The following is a 14,787-nucleotide window of genomic DNA, read 5'->3' as shown; positions in this document are numbered from 1 at the left end:
GTGATACCATTTTGTAAGCTTCCTTTTTTCCCACCTAAAATACATTATGAGGGTGAATTTTATGGTAGGTGAAATATATATCAATAAAGCCATAAAAAAAACAAAACAAAATACCATAATCAACGTTGCTGCATGACAATGTTCTTCTGTAGCATCACTTGAAATAGCCACACAGTCTCTTTGGTAAGAATATACTGTTACCATGATTTGTTGGGCTATACCCCTATTTAGGGACATCTAGGTTCTCTCCACTTTTTATATATTTTTATTAACCGTTATGCACATAGATCTTGGCATACTTGTCTCCCTTGCTCAGGATAAATTCCAAGAAGTGGCACTGCAGGGTCAAATGGGGTACACAGATTGAAAGGCGTTGAACACACCCTGCTGGGCTGTTCTCAGGGATGCTGTGTCAACTGCATCAGCAGTGTGGGTGACAGTCCCAGAAACTGCACCAGGACTATTTCCTTATTTTTAAAAACTGCCTATTTGATGGGTAATAAAAAGTCTATCATTGCTTAAATTCATAGTTTAACTATTCATGTAGTCGAACTTGTTTCACATGCATACTGGTTCTGTGCATTATTTCCTTTATGAATTTCCAGTTCATATTGTTTTCTCCTTTCATTATTTTTTTTTACTGCTATGTGTGTATCAGTCATTGATTTTTAGGAACTCTTTATATATTCAGACTGTAACTGACCTAGGATGTAGTTTTTTCTTGATCTTTTAACTTTTTTAATTTAAAAAAAGATTAATTTTTTTTTAAAGATTGACACCTGAGCTAACAACTGTTGCCAATCTTCCTTTTTTTTCCTTCTTCTCCCCAAAAGCCCCCAGTCCATAGTTGTATATTCTAGTTGTGAGTGCCTCTGGTTGTGCTGTGCGGGACGCTGCCTCAGCATGGCCCAATGAGTGGTGCCATGTCCGCGCTCAGGATCTGAACGGCAAAACGCTGGGCTGCTGAAGCAGAATGCACGAACTTAACCAATCAGCCACAGGGCCGGCCCCAAAAAAGATTAAATTTTTATGTAGTCAAATAGTTGTTTTCTTCTTTAGTTTGTTTTTTGCTGTTATTCCTGGAAGGCCTTCCCCACTCTGAGAACAGGTCCATGTTCACTAGTTAGGTTAAATCTTCACGTGTTGCCATTTTGGCCCTTATTCTAACCCCCAGAAGACTGAGTCCACGCCGTGAAGCGGAAAGTAGGAGAGAGGACCTGCTGCATGTCTAGTCCAACCTGCCAGGCTTGCCTCCCATCAAGCTGCAATGTGTTTTCAGAGCTGTGCCACCGAGGAGCAGACCCGTGATTTCATTCTGAGAGTAACGAGGACCATGTAACTCAGTAGGCCCTGAAAGTCCCCAAATGGAGCAGAAGCCATGGTTAGTAGACTCGGCCGTGACTTCTGCCAAAAAGGCTCATGCTGGAAGCAGGTTCAAAGTCATTCAAACAAAAGCAGGGAAGAATGAAACTGCTTCTAAAAAAATCTTAAAAACGTGGGCAGTAGTGTGTCTGGAACAGTGTTCCTGCTCTTTGCCTGGGGAACTTCTGTGCATCCTTCTCAATTTAAATACCACTTCCTCAGAGAAGCTTTCCTCGATATCCCCACACCAGTGGGTCCCAATCAGTCTCACTTGGTATCCTACAACTTTCCTTCAGACCACTTTCCGTTTTTTTATGATTATGTATTTGTGTGTTTATATGCTTAATGTCTGCCCCCCATCACTAGACTAAAACTTCCACAGGAAAAAAAGATTGCACCCCTAGTGCCTGGCCGAGCAGCTATTCTGAGTGGGTAGTGCCTTCCCTCCAGCTGGTGATGGCTCTCATTGCGTCGGCAGCCCTGTGCTTGTGTGCCTCAGGCGGCTCCCGAGCTGGCCCGGCCCTAGTAGAGAAGTTGGCTTCACTACCGTTCTGGCCCTGTTCTCCATCCTCCCTGGAGCACTAAGTCTCTTCTCTCTTCCCGGTTCCCTGGAGAGCACCATGGAGGCGTCCTCACATCTGTGTAGTCACTGCCTGGGCGCCTACGCACAGGCACGGTCTAGACAACAGTTTGCCGGCAGCAGCTGCAGCACAGACAATGAGTGGGCTCAGCCTGACCCCTCCCACCCTGCTCAGGATTCAGCTCAAGCAAACGGCATGGGAACTGCTCCAAAATGTAGGCAGACAGAAGGTTGGCAGCAGACGGGCAGAGAGAGGGAAAAGATGCTGGCAGGGGAAGTGGGAGCAAGACTGCTTCCCTTCCTGAGCATCCCTTCATGCCCCTCAGAGCTGGCGGAAGCAAGGAAGCAGCGTGAAGAGGCAGGCCTGGGAAACCGAAAGCTGCTGCAGGCTCACTGGTGAGACAGCAAGAACAAACCCCCAGCACAGACCCTCCTTCCCCCACTCCCCTGCTGATGCACAGGGAGGGTGCACCCCATTCTCAAATCATCCTGACATGGTCCCTCCAGAGACACACCTGCAAATGGTCCACAAATGCTCCCATGGGAAAGGCTGCTTTGAGGGATCCCAGTTTCACAGTGAGACTGCGATGTGGAAGCTCTGGCTACCCTGGTCTCAGAAGGACTTGGGGCCAGCCCCCTCCAGAGACACTGGTCCTCAGGCTGGCCTGAAGGGCCCTGGCCCAGCCTGGCTAAGGGAAGACATTTGCCTGGTGTTTCCTGGGCCACTGCTCAGTTCCCCAGGGACTCAGCAGTCCTGGGTGAGAAGCCTCTGGAGCTTTAAATCTGTCAACTCTTCCACTTGCTATCCTCCCAAGTCAGCACCAGTCCCCTTAGGACCTGGCCTCAATAGGAAGCTCAGTGAGGCAACAAGGGGCAGTGGGGAGACCGGGAGGGAAGCACTGGCAGAGAAGCCAGCCTGGCACCCCGCTGCCTGCAGGCTGGGGCTCTGCTCCTTGGTTCTGAAAGCAGGGGCTTCCGCTTGCCTGGCCCAGCCTGGGGAGTGAGATGAGGGCCTCAGCATAAAAGGGTCTCAGCTCTGTGACAGCCACCACAGCAGGCCCAGAGGAGGGGATGCCTGTCCTACCCTATCAATTGGGGGTTAAGGTCATCTCATCCAAAGCTGCTGGGCAATGGGGGCCCAGCTCTCCCAGAAGGCACGAAGGCCAGGACGCTGGCAACACTTAAGGTTCTAAGGCCTATGATGCCGCGTTCAGGGATGTAGTGTGACAGGGTACAGGCAGGTAGGTGGGGTAAAGCCAGGCAGAGCACCCTATGGCAGGGCAAGGTTCAACACAGGGGACGGACCAGCAACCCCAAAAGGAGGTGGCTGCAGAGAGAGGTGGTTCTGAGGCCTTCCCAGCTCAGCCTTTCCTCAGCTCCACCTGAGTGCAAAGTAGCTGGCCAAGGCAAGGAGGGCCTGGCACTCACACCCAGAAGCATCCCCACAGGCCTCCACACAGGGGCGCAGACAGACAGCCCCAGGACACTCACACATGCACAGGGCCAGAGCCAGCCCCCATCCCCCACAAATATGAGGGGCAGTGACGGGGCCTGCCCACATGTGCAGGAAGTTCTTCACTCCACGTGGTCCTAGGCTTCCTGCTGCAACCTCTGGGCTCCTGGAGAGATGAGTGACCCTACAAACCACGGTGAAGGCAGAGTGCCAGGGCAGTCCCTGCAGAGCCAAGAGTGGGCCTCGGCCCAGGGCACTACTCGCTGTCTGTGTGTGCGTGTGTGTGACGACGACAGCAGCTGGTAGTCACGACATGTCAGCAGCTTCCAATGCCTGCTAGGAGCCAAAGGATTGTGTCTATACTGCATGATCAGACCAAGCCGATGGCGTCACAATTCAAGCTCTCCCTGTCAGCAACCCCTATCCCCACCCTCATGTTTCCTGGCTCCATCAAAATGAAACAAAACAAACAAAAAGTTCCTGAACCACGCAGGCCTGACTTCTGGTCTGTACTCCTGGCAGTGTCTACTGAAGGCACGGACCCTGCACCTTGGTCCAGGCCACCCAGCACCTAGAAATGAGCACGGAGCTCCCACCCACTCCTGGCCTCGAGCTTGTCTGCCACACACGTGTTCAGAGTCTGTGTGTCTAGATGGGCACCAGACTCCAGGAGGGAGGCAGAGGATGGGAGGCAGAGGACAGTCTGTGCCCCTAGGACACTAAGGCAGCAGAACAATGTGGTTAGAGCATTGTGTTTCAGTCTTTTTCATGTCACAACACAAAGGGAAACATTTGCATGGCACTTTGGGGTGAAAAGACTGAGGGACTCAGCTGTTCTGTCTGGCCCAGTCACCCTCAGGTTGAAGGCATCACCATCTTGACCCACATAAGCCACCTTCGTTGGGAACCTCTGAGTCAGAGCAAGAGTTCTGGAGTAAGCCAGACCTGGTTCCAGCACCATCCCTTAATAGCGATGAGACCTTGGACAAGGGACTTATTCTGTATCTACAAAACACAGAGTATGTCTACCTTACAAGGGTGGTCAGAGGACCAATAGATGATCCATACAAAAGGTTTAGCAGAGCATGTACTGGCATATTGTAAGCATTTGATAAAGTGTGCTATCATTAGCTTAAAAAGAGTAGTTTTGAATTTCTCCTGCCCAAGGAGAAAGGGATAGCTAGGCACTGAGTTGGGGGTGGTGGTGCAGAAGAAGCAGGGTAACAAGACTGAGGCTTAAGAGACCTTGAACTTGCTGTCTGTTGGCCTGAGACTACAGGCCTAGGGAGTCTGATGGCCAGCCTGAGCAACACGTTCAGCTCGGTGTGGGGGAGAGAGGAGGCCTGTGGCTTAGCTGAGCTGCTGAGGAGGCAGAGGGCTCTGGACAGTGCCAGGTGCACACTTGGTGGTAGAGGGCAGAGGACAGCTGTTTTGTGGGTCAAGGGGAGGGTCTGCTCTTTTGGGCAGAGGCACACAGCATCTCATCCTCGTTTTGTTCACTGGTCTATGGGGGAGCAGAGGTTGAGCACCAGCCGGCAATTATCAACTGAAGGCACAAGAAGGGATGGTCTACGATGATGAGGCCACCCCAATGGCTCCTTCAATACGTCAGTTGGGGCGGGGAAGAGTGTGGAACTAAGACCTAGTGCCTCCAGTCCAAGATCTCCTGGAGCAGGACTGAGGGCGGGGACGGAGCACGTACACTGGCCTGTACACCTTTACAATCAAAAGGATGTGACTCCGGGTGTATGTATTTGTCAAAACGACAGAATTGTACAGTAAAAAGATCTGTAAAATCCACTGTGTGTAAATGTACCTCAATTAAAGAAAAAAGCAAGCTGTAACCCTAACCAAATGGTCAGAGTTAACATCACTAATAAGAGAACAAACCGACATCATGGCACTGCTGATAAGCTGCACTTAGAAGGATACGACATCACTTACGTTATTTTATTTGTTTTTGCCAATGAGGCATAACCTGAATCTGATCGTGGGACACACCCAAGTTGAGGGACATTCAACAAAACAGGCCTGTATGCTTCAAAAACATCAATGTCAGATCGTTAAAGGAAGGCTGAAGAACTAGTCTAGATTAAAGGAGACTAAAGACATATGACAAGTAAATGTGATGGGTGATCCCAGGGGAAAAAGTTATAAAGGACGTGCCTGGGCAACTGGCAAAATCTGAACATGGACTGTATATTAGATAACAGTATTATATCGGTTAAATTTTCTGAATTTGAAAATTGTATTCTGGTTATATAGTAGAATGTCCTTGTTCTTGGGTGATAGATGCTGAAGTGTTGGGGGTAAAAGGTCATAATGTCTGCAATTTACTCTCAGGTCCCCAGAGACAAAGGAGAAAGTACAACTGGCTGGAATAGCTCCCAAGACCCTGGAGGAATGTGTGTCCAGGGAGTTCATGTGGGTGCACAGCCCACGGCGGAATCTCACACTTGTCGGGCAGAGCTATCCGAGCATGAACAGGACTTCAGTCTTGAATGTCCCCCTTCCTCCCTCCCAAACACTGTGCTAAAGGAATGGGAAAAAAATGAGGCCTTTGTACAATCTCCAGGTCTGCCACCTGGTGGCGTCTTTCTGCAGCACATTTTCAAAGGGTTTCTCTGCAACGGGTGCAAGACAGTGGGGCTCTGTTCCCCATGAGGCTGATCAGGAAGGAAGAAGGAACGACTCCATCAGAAGACACCTCCTCAGCCACCTGTGTATTTGGAGCTGGACAGACAGATTCCAGCAGGCTGCACTTCCTCCTCTGCTCAGGGACGTGGGCCTGCAGTATCTCTGTCTGTCTCTGCTGGGGTGGGGGTGGGGGGTTCCTCCAATGCTCCCGTGGTCTTCAGGAAGAAACCCAAACTCCTCAGTGAGCCTGGCTAGACCCAGGCTACCTCTCCAGCCTCACCCTCACCGCCCTTACATGCCCCCTACATCCAGCCGCACCAAATGACTCACAATTCCCTGAGTGTGCCATGAACACCCTTGCCGTGCCCTCCCCTCCCTGGTTGGCTCCTCCTTCTCCCTCAGTCCTCACTGGTGTCACCTTTCCTCCTCTAGCTCCCAGAGCACCTGAGCATCCCTCTGTCCCCTCTTGCTGTGCATAACCACTGATTTATCTGCCTGACTGCCCCCATCGCAGGCTGAGGGAACAACCTCTGCTTTCCCTGCACTCTGCCCAGTGCCTGCCAAAATGCTGAATGAGAAAACAGAGTACAGAACTGTTTGCTATGCACCCAGAAGGCACCAAAGCCCATATTGGGACAGGGGAAAGAGATCACCCAACTAGAGGCCACAGGTTGGAGTAGGACCCAAGAGAAAGTACGGATGGTCCACCAGCTCATGGCAGGAGATGGAATCCAGGACCAGAGATGGGGTGTCACAGCTGTAGGTAAACAGGCTGTAGCGATGCTGGAAATAGTTTGTCCAGGAAAAGTCACATGTCAGAAATGTCTAGATGCCTGCGGCCAGCGGGTTCCAGGCTGGCTGACCACCAGGAGTTGTGCTTAGACAGTGCTCACTGCTGGAGAGCAACACCCACTGAGGAGTGAGACCCATCCATGCCGTGCCTGCAGCTCAGGCCCAACCCCTCACTGTCGAAGGGACAGACCAGCTCCCTTTCGGCTGAATCTAGCAAAAAGATGCGCTTTCCTGCAGCAAGTTGTGGGAGCATGTGAGTGACAGCCTGGCCTGCCCCCTAACACCAGTGACAGGTCCTCCTGGCCACTCTAGGTTTGTAGTGTGAAGGTCCTTCTACTGGTCAGAAAAATTCCTACCACTCTTGCTTCCCCCAGAAAAGAGAACTTCTGGCCCAACTATGCATTCAGCTGACGATACCTGGAATGAAAATGATGAGACTTGAGGCAAGCGGTGTGAAATCTGAACACACGATCCAACTAAGACGATTTGTGGATCGGTGCTTTACAGACCAGACCCCCTCCACACTAGAGCACTGCCAGTTCCCTCGAAAATTCCCTGGGCCCCTTTTTGGATGGTGAATTTTGGAATCAGAATCCATGTAGGAGGCCCACACTCTCACATTAACTATCACAACTAACTTTTGCACACAGCTTTCTAGCTTGCAAAGCACTTTCAAATACATGACTATAACTGATTGCCCCCTGCCCCCAAAACACATTTTCTAGAAAGAGAAATTGAGGCTCAGAAATACTGAGACACCTGCCTAAAGTCACCTGGCTAGTTGCTGAAAGAGTTTACCTATGTGAACCCAGGCTTTCCAATCTGGATTCCATATTCCTTCTACTTGACCACACTGCTTCCTCAGCTGCTCCTTCTCCACATGATGTCAGGGGTGGTTCTAAGGAATGCCAACCATGGAGAGGACAGTACCCTCTGGACTTCCGTATAAGCAATCATTCTCCTGGAATCAGGGAGCTGCCAAGCCAGAAAGCTGCAGGTGAGCAGCGCGAGAGGGGGCCCCTGCTTGTCCCTGGAGGAGGTGTGTCAGGGCCCCCGGGCAGGGTCTCTCTAGAGAATAGGGCTGAGTCTGAGGCTGGGTTACTGAGACATCCTCCTACCAGCCAACACGCCAGTGCCAGCCACCCCTCCCTGGCCCAAGCATCCCACTGCACCTCAATACTCACGTGTAGGTGCTTCTACCACTGCCACCAACTTCTCTACAGACCCATTCTCCACCTACAAAGTCACCCCAGGAACCAAGAGGAATTTGCAGCCCATAGTTCACACTGTGGAGTAGTTACCCAAATGTCAATTGGGAGAGCAAGATGGATTTTGGCATCAGGTAGGCCCAGGTTCAAATTTCAGCTTCCATCACTCACTTGTTTTGTGACCCTGAACTAGTCACCTACCATCTGTGAGAGTTGCCTACCCTCTGTGGGCCTCAGTTTCCTCATCTGTCAAAGAGGGATGACTGAAGGATCAGACACGATCTTGTAGCTGGAGGTGCTGTGAGGTCTTTGCTGGGTGAACAGTGAGCATGCCTTGCTCCATGCTGAGGGAACCCCCCTGGTGACAAGTCTCTCCAGGCGCATACCTTGTTAAGTATCAGTTTATGGGTACCTACTGCTTGCCAGGAACTGTTCTCAGTTTCCTAGATTTTCTTCAACTCTCATAACTTTACAAAGTAAATATTTCCCCCCTTTATTGCTGACAAACCAAAGCCTAGAGACCCCGGCCCAGCTCACCAGGGCCAGAGGAGGCTGCCTGCGGCCTGTTTTCTGCGACTCTTGATGGCTGACTGGAAAGGGCTCTGTTTCGGGCTTTTGCTTCGAGTCTGAATGGCAGGCATCCCTGAGGCCGGCGGGAACCCTCTCAGCGGGAGCCGGAGGCTACAAGCAATCTCCCCAGGAACCCACTGGGAGCCATTTGCTTCTGTGCTCAGGATGGATGCTGGGGGGATGGGGAGGCGGATTAGTAATCCCTCGGCTTCAGCCAGGACTCCCTGATGACAAAGATTCATGCATGTGCTGTCATCGTCACTGTTCCAAAACAGAGTGATGATTTTGTTCATTTTTAAAATGCAGGATATGTATAGTTCTAATTTGTCAAGAATACATAACATCACATCATTCTCTAAATGCAGTACTTTACTGCCTCGGGGGTAACGAGTGAACTGGCTGCTTCTAGCCAGAGCTCTCTCCTTGCACAGGGTGAACCCCACCCCTGAAGCCCGCTCTGTGCTGGGCATGTGGGAGAGTACCTGCAGCAGCCAGAGAGGAAGTGACTCAGCTCAGTGGGAAGTGGGAGGGGCGGTCAGAAAGAGGGCCCTGTGCCCAGCCTGCTCCCCCTCAGCACATCCGCCCGAGACCAGTCCTCTGGCTGCCGCCTTTCCTCAGCAGGACTACAACGTGCTGGGTGCAGCAGTCCTGGGGCCCAGCGGGGGTTGAAGACCCCGCTGCTCACAGGAAGCCCAGCGTCTGCAGTGTGGCGGTCCAGCTCCAGGCTCCTCCAAGAAGCAGGATTCACACACAAGGAGATTATGTAATCAGTGATGTCCCTCTTCACCCCACTGCCCTGCGAAGTCCCCACTGGGCTCCTCCGCGGCCTCCACAAAGGCTGGGGGGAGAGACTGGAGGCTAAAGGCCCCTGGCCAGGCAGATGTGTCCCAGAGTGATTCTGGGGGCAAAGGCTCTGGGGCTGTGCACACAGAGGGGGACTGGTAGCCCCTCTATGGAAAAGAGAAATGAAGAAACCAGTCCCAGCAGACAGGCAAAGGGCTTCCTCAGCAGCTGGTCTCAGAGCCACCAGCTCACCCCTCCCGAGGGCCTCCGGAAGCAGCTGATGTGACAACAAATAATCCGTCACTGTGTGTGGGTGTCGGAGGAGGAAGGGACAGACTTAATAGCTCTTTCTCGGGCTGTGCTGCTCGGGTTTCTCCCACCCAGAGAAGCAGCCAAGCACACTGGCTTGGGAGGCCTTCTTGGTGGCCCCTTGGTTCTGCAGGGGCCCTTCTGCCATCTGCAGTGATGGCAGACCAAGTCACTGACAGCCCTCTCCTGTCATGCCAGCCTCCCTGCAACGAGGGGGACCCCAGCATGAGCACTTGAGTAGGGAGCCCTTCAGCTCAAACCATCAGTTATTGCTTTGTGCAGTGAGTCAGCCCTGGAACGAGGCCTGCCATGGGGTCCCATGTGGAGTTCAGGTTCCTGCCACCCACCACGGCCCAAATCAGGAGGGAGAAAGCAGCAAGTGACTACAGAAGGGCTGGCTGAGTCGGAGAGCCATCTCTGTGTCCACAGTGTGACCTGGATGCATGTCTCTCTGCTCTGCAGTCTCCGCATCTAGAGGAGGGGGAGAGTGCTGCCCCCGCACAGGGCTACCTGAGGACTGCCAGGAGCCAGCACGTGGGAGGCACTAGACAAATGTTAAGTTTCCTTCTTTCCAGCCCAGATTTCCAGAGCAACAGATGGGAAAGCCCCGGCCAGGCCCAGGTGCATGTGATTCTCTCTTTATACTGTTTTTAACAGCAAAAATCACTACAATCATCCTGTGAGAAAGGCAATTTGGACTGGGGCCAGCAAACTGCCTTTCCTTAACTGCCTCATCAAAAATTAAATTCAATTACATTTCACAACTTTGACAGTAAGCAGTACAGTTCACTTTCTGCAGTTTTACCAAATGCTGCCGGCTGTGGCTGCCCAGAGGGGCAAGATTACAGAAGCAGACGCAGGCTTTGCCATCAGGGTGACTCTCAGGGCCCATTCAGACCAGTGAGCCTCGCCTGCTCTGAGCTGCTTAGAAGCCAGCCACGGCCAATCCCGAGGGCCACGAGCCCCCAGTGACCGACACTCTGTCACACATCAGTGGGAACACGCTTGTCACACGGCTGCTTGCCTGTGTCTCTTGAGAGAGTGAGCTCCTGGGGGCAGGGCATGGGGCCTTGTCCAGCTCAGAGCCCCCTGCATAGGCCCAACAGGTGCGCAGAAGACAGGTATGAAACTGCGGCCAACAAAGTAAAAGAAAACGCACGTGCCCCGGGCCCAGCAGTTCCCATTCCAGGGAGTTACCCTACAGAGGTACTCACACAAAACCCCAAAGACAGAGATGCGTGAGGGTCCCTACAGAACCACGCGGAGCAGCAAGAAATCACAAAAGACAAAACCACTAAAATCAACACATGCACAAAGCAGACAGGAAAGAATTCAAACGCCCACCAAGAGAGGACTGGTTCCATCCAGACAATGGGGTACTATGTGGTCTTTAAGACTAGGTCCACCCCTGCTGACAAAGATGTCTATGATACATCACATTAAGAAAAAAGCAAACTGCAGTACTATTTGTATCATATGATACCATCTGGGTAAAAAAAAAAGACTGTACACATCATTGAATATGCATAGGAAATTTCTAGAAGAAACTTAACAGTACCTATCTCCAGACAGTGGAACTAGGGGCCCAAGGAGGGAAGGGAGATTTTTCTATTCTTCCATATCGTTTAACTATTTTACCATAGACTACCAGAATAATTTTTAAAAATTTGAAAATTTTCTGAACCTATTAGAATTGTTAGGAGTGGTAATGGAATTGGGGGAGACTGGGCCTCAGAGAAGGCACACCTGAGGAAGTATGGCACAGGAACACATGTGAGCGTGTGTGCCCCGAGTGTACTGGCCTGTGTGCAGATGCAAGGCTGCACGGGCCGGGGGGTGGCACAAAACCATCACTCCTGCCTGGTACACTTAATTTCTCCCAGGTAACTTGCAAACACACCTATAAGGAACTTCCTGCTCGCCACCTGGCATCCATCAGGGCTGGGAGGACCACCAAACCATCCAAACTGGAGACCTGAGGCTGGTTCATGATGCCGCTTTTGGGACAATCACAGACCTGCTAGCAAAGAGCTCACCTGGGCTTCACCAGAGGCCGCCCCGGGTCCTGACTGCAGGCCAGGCACTAGGCTTTTAGACATGATACCTCCTGTCTAGTCCTCATTACGATCTTAGGAGCAAGGAGCATTGTGTCCATTTCATGTGTCCTGTTTATTTTCATAGAGGATACCTGGAGATAGGAGGTGACTTGTTCAAGGTCATTCAGCAAGCAAGTGGCAGAACTGGGTTCTGAAGCCAGGTCTGATCTGAGCCTAAGCCCTTAAGTGCTGGTGACACGGCTGAAAGTCTCCTTACCCACTACTCACAGGGCCAGAGTGGGGGACTTGCCTCAGGCAGTGGCAGTTTCTCTTCTGGCAAAGAAGGGACTGCTTCAGCTTTGTCAAGGTCCCTTCCTGCTCTATGGCTCTATGAGTCCAAGATTCCACGTGGGCTGGGCTCCCTGGGGCCAGAGCCTGGCCAGGATGGAGGAATGGGATGGCATGGGCGCTTGAGTCACCCAAGTGTGGGCTGGCAATCCGGCTCTGCCCTTGCTGGCTGTGTAACAGTGGACAGGTTACTTAACCCCTCTGAGCCTGGGGCTTCTCCTCTGTGACACAGAGGTAACCCCGTGTTCCTTAGATTGTGAGGATTCAATGTGTACTGCAGGGGACTTCACAGAGGACTGGAAGGTGGTGGGGAGCCTTTTTTTTTGGCTGGGTTCCTTCCTATGCCTTGGAAGGACTTGTTTGGGGAAGAGTCTGAAGAGGACATACCCCATGGAACTCACCCCAAACACGGTAACGCCAGGAGCTCCACATCCACTGCAAAAAGGAGCTCCACATCCACTGCAAAAGGTGCAAAAAAAACTCCTGCTCTCCAGAGTTGGCAGATGCCAGCAGTCAGGTTCCAAAAGCGCCCCCGAACTGTGGGCTATGCCAGCCCCAAAGTCTCCCATGGGGATGAACGAGCCTCTCCCTAGAAGCAGGTGCTGCTCCCTTATCAAACCTCAAACCAGCTCTGCCCTAAACCCCAAGAGGAACGGCACGCACACCAATTCCCACCACACCGTGCAGGCCACTTTCTCTTCCTTCTGGTCCCTCAGGTCACAGACTCCTGAAAGGCTAAAGATCCTCCGTTTCTTTTGCCAAGTAGCTGGTGGCCTGTAAACATGCTTAGAGGGGAGAGCTTCATTCTGAACAACAAAAGCCCTTCTCAGTTTTGCAACCTCTGTGCTTCCTAACAACTCAAGTATCTCTGAAATCACAGGCCTGTGCACTGCTGCACCGGGGAGTCGAAACTCACCCCCAAGACAGGCTGCCATCAGCCAGAAGAGGATCACCGCCACTGGGCTGTGGCCTCCTCAGGGGAAGGGGTTCTCACTGTCCCCTCAGGAAGGAGGACCTCACCTCAAAAGAGTACCTTTGCTTGCTGGGGGAAAATCAAGCTGCTCCACTTTATTACAAGGGGGCCTATGGGGCTGACCCATGGCATGGTGGTGAAGTTCAAGCACTCTGCTTCAGTGGTTCGCTGGTTCAGATCCTGGGCATGGACCTACGCACCGCTCATCAAGTCATGCTGAGGCAGCCTCCCACACAGAACTAGACTGACCTACAACTAGGATATAGAACTATGTACTAGGGCTTTGGGGAGGCAAAAAAAAAGGAAGATTGGCAACAGATGTTAGCTGAGGGCTAATCTTCCTCACTGAAAAAAAGGTGGGGGCCTATGAATTCTTTTTTTTTTTTTTAAGAGTTTATTTTTTTTCCTTTTTCTCCCCAAAGCCCCCCGGTACATAGTTGTATATTCTTCGTTGTGGGTCCTTCTAGTTGTGGCATGTGGGATGCCGCCTCAGCATGGTTTGATGAGCAGTGCCATGTCCGCGCCCAGGATTCGAACCAACGAAACACTGGGCTGCCTGGAGTGGAGCGCGCGAACTTAACCACTCGGCCACAGGGCCAGCTTCTACAAATTCTTAAAAATAAATAAAAAAATAAAAGTACTCTTTGAAGCAGCAACACTCTTCTAGGAATTTATGCTGCAGATACCTAAGATGGGCAAAATTCTACGTATACAGAGAGTTGCTTCAGCTTTGCTGGGAGAGCAGAAGACAAACTAACCTCAGTTCATCAGTAGAGAGCTTGAGGAATAAATCACACACCTGGGGATGACACAATGTAGCTGAAAGTGACCCAGACGTGCATGTGCCACAGTGGAAGCGGTTCTAAGACACAGAGTAAATCACAGCAAGCAGTACCATCCTTTCCCGGCCGAATCTCGATTACAGATCCCAAGAGGACACGCAGGGCTGCGGGGGGCCCAGGGCCACCTTCAAGGCTACGGTTTCACCTGAGCAGGTGGAGGAGGAAGAAATGCTCTTATCTCAGGCCACTTTCTCTTCTACTTTCTCGACACCACAAATGACAGGACAAAGCCTGTGAAAATCTCCCCAGTTCAAAGTGCACACACATCAACACACACTCATGCTGTGCCATGCTGCTCCCCCGCCTGGAGGGCTCCACGAGCCTTCGGAAAGCACGAGTCAGCCTCCAAAGGGCCTGTCTGAGGCCCATCAGCACATCCCTCTCCACAGTCCAGCCAGATTCAGGTCTGGCTCCCACTCCCGAGATCTCAGGGGGATGAGGGCACCCGGGCAGCTCCCTCTCACTTTTCTGATGGCTGTGAAGGAGTCCTAGGTGGCCTGTGGCAGCCACCTCTCCTTCCTGAGAAGAGGGACTGAATAAACCCAATTTCAGTCTTTCTAGATCTGATCTCCAGGGAGTACTAGAAAAGCCATCTCTCCCCTGAGGGTATGCCGCTGTCCAGGATGCCATCAGTTGGCCATCTGCTGAATCAGAGTGGACAACGCCAGACTGAAGGGGGCTGCTCTTCAGGGCCATTTGAAGGCTGAAGAAATTACAGGAGTTTTGCAGACTCAGCCACTTGAGTTCCTAAAACTCTGAAGAAGCTCATCTGCCTGGGCAAATCTGGGCAGAAGAAGGTGAAGGGAGGGAGGCTGCCCTTCTTCAGGGCACTGACTCCAGCAAAACCAGAGAGAAGCCTGGCCCGGAGCTGGACAGGGTGCCACAGACTCACAA

At 51.8% G+C, this 14,787-nt stretch overlaps 1 protein-coding gene across 2 annotated transcripts in view; it reads right to left on the bottom strand.

Annotated features, from left to right (window-relative positions):
* The window catches only part of STK40 (serine/threonine kinase 40), a 41,881-nt gene that overhangs the window by 22,118 nt on the left and 4,976 nt on the right, over positions 1-14,787 (bottom strand). The gene's annotated exons all lie outside the window — the stretch shown is intronic.

This window comes from Equus asinus, chromosome 5, assembly GCF_041296235.1.
Source record: "Equus asinus isolate D_3611 breed Donkey chromosome 5, EquAss-T2T_v2, whole genome shotgun sequence".
Lineage (NCBI taxonomy): Eukaryota > Metazoa > Chordata > Mammalia > Perissodactyla > Equidae > Equus > Equus asinus.
This window is presented reverse-complemented; position numbering and strand designations above follow the sequence as displayed.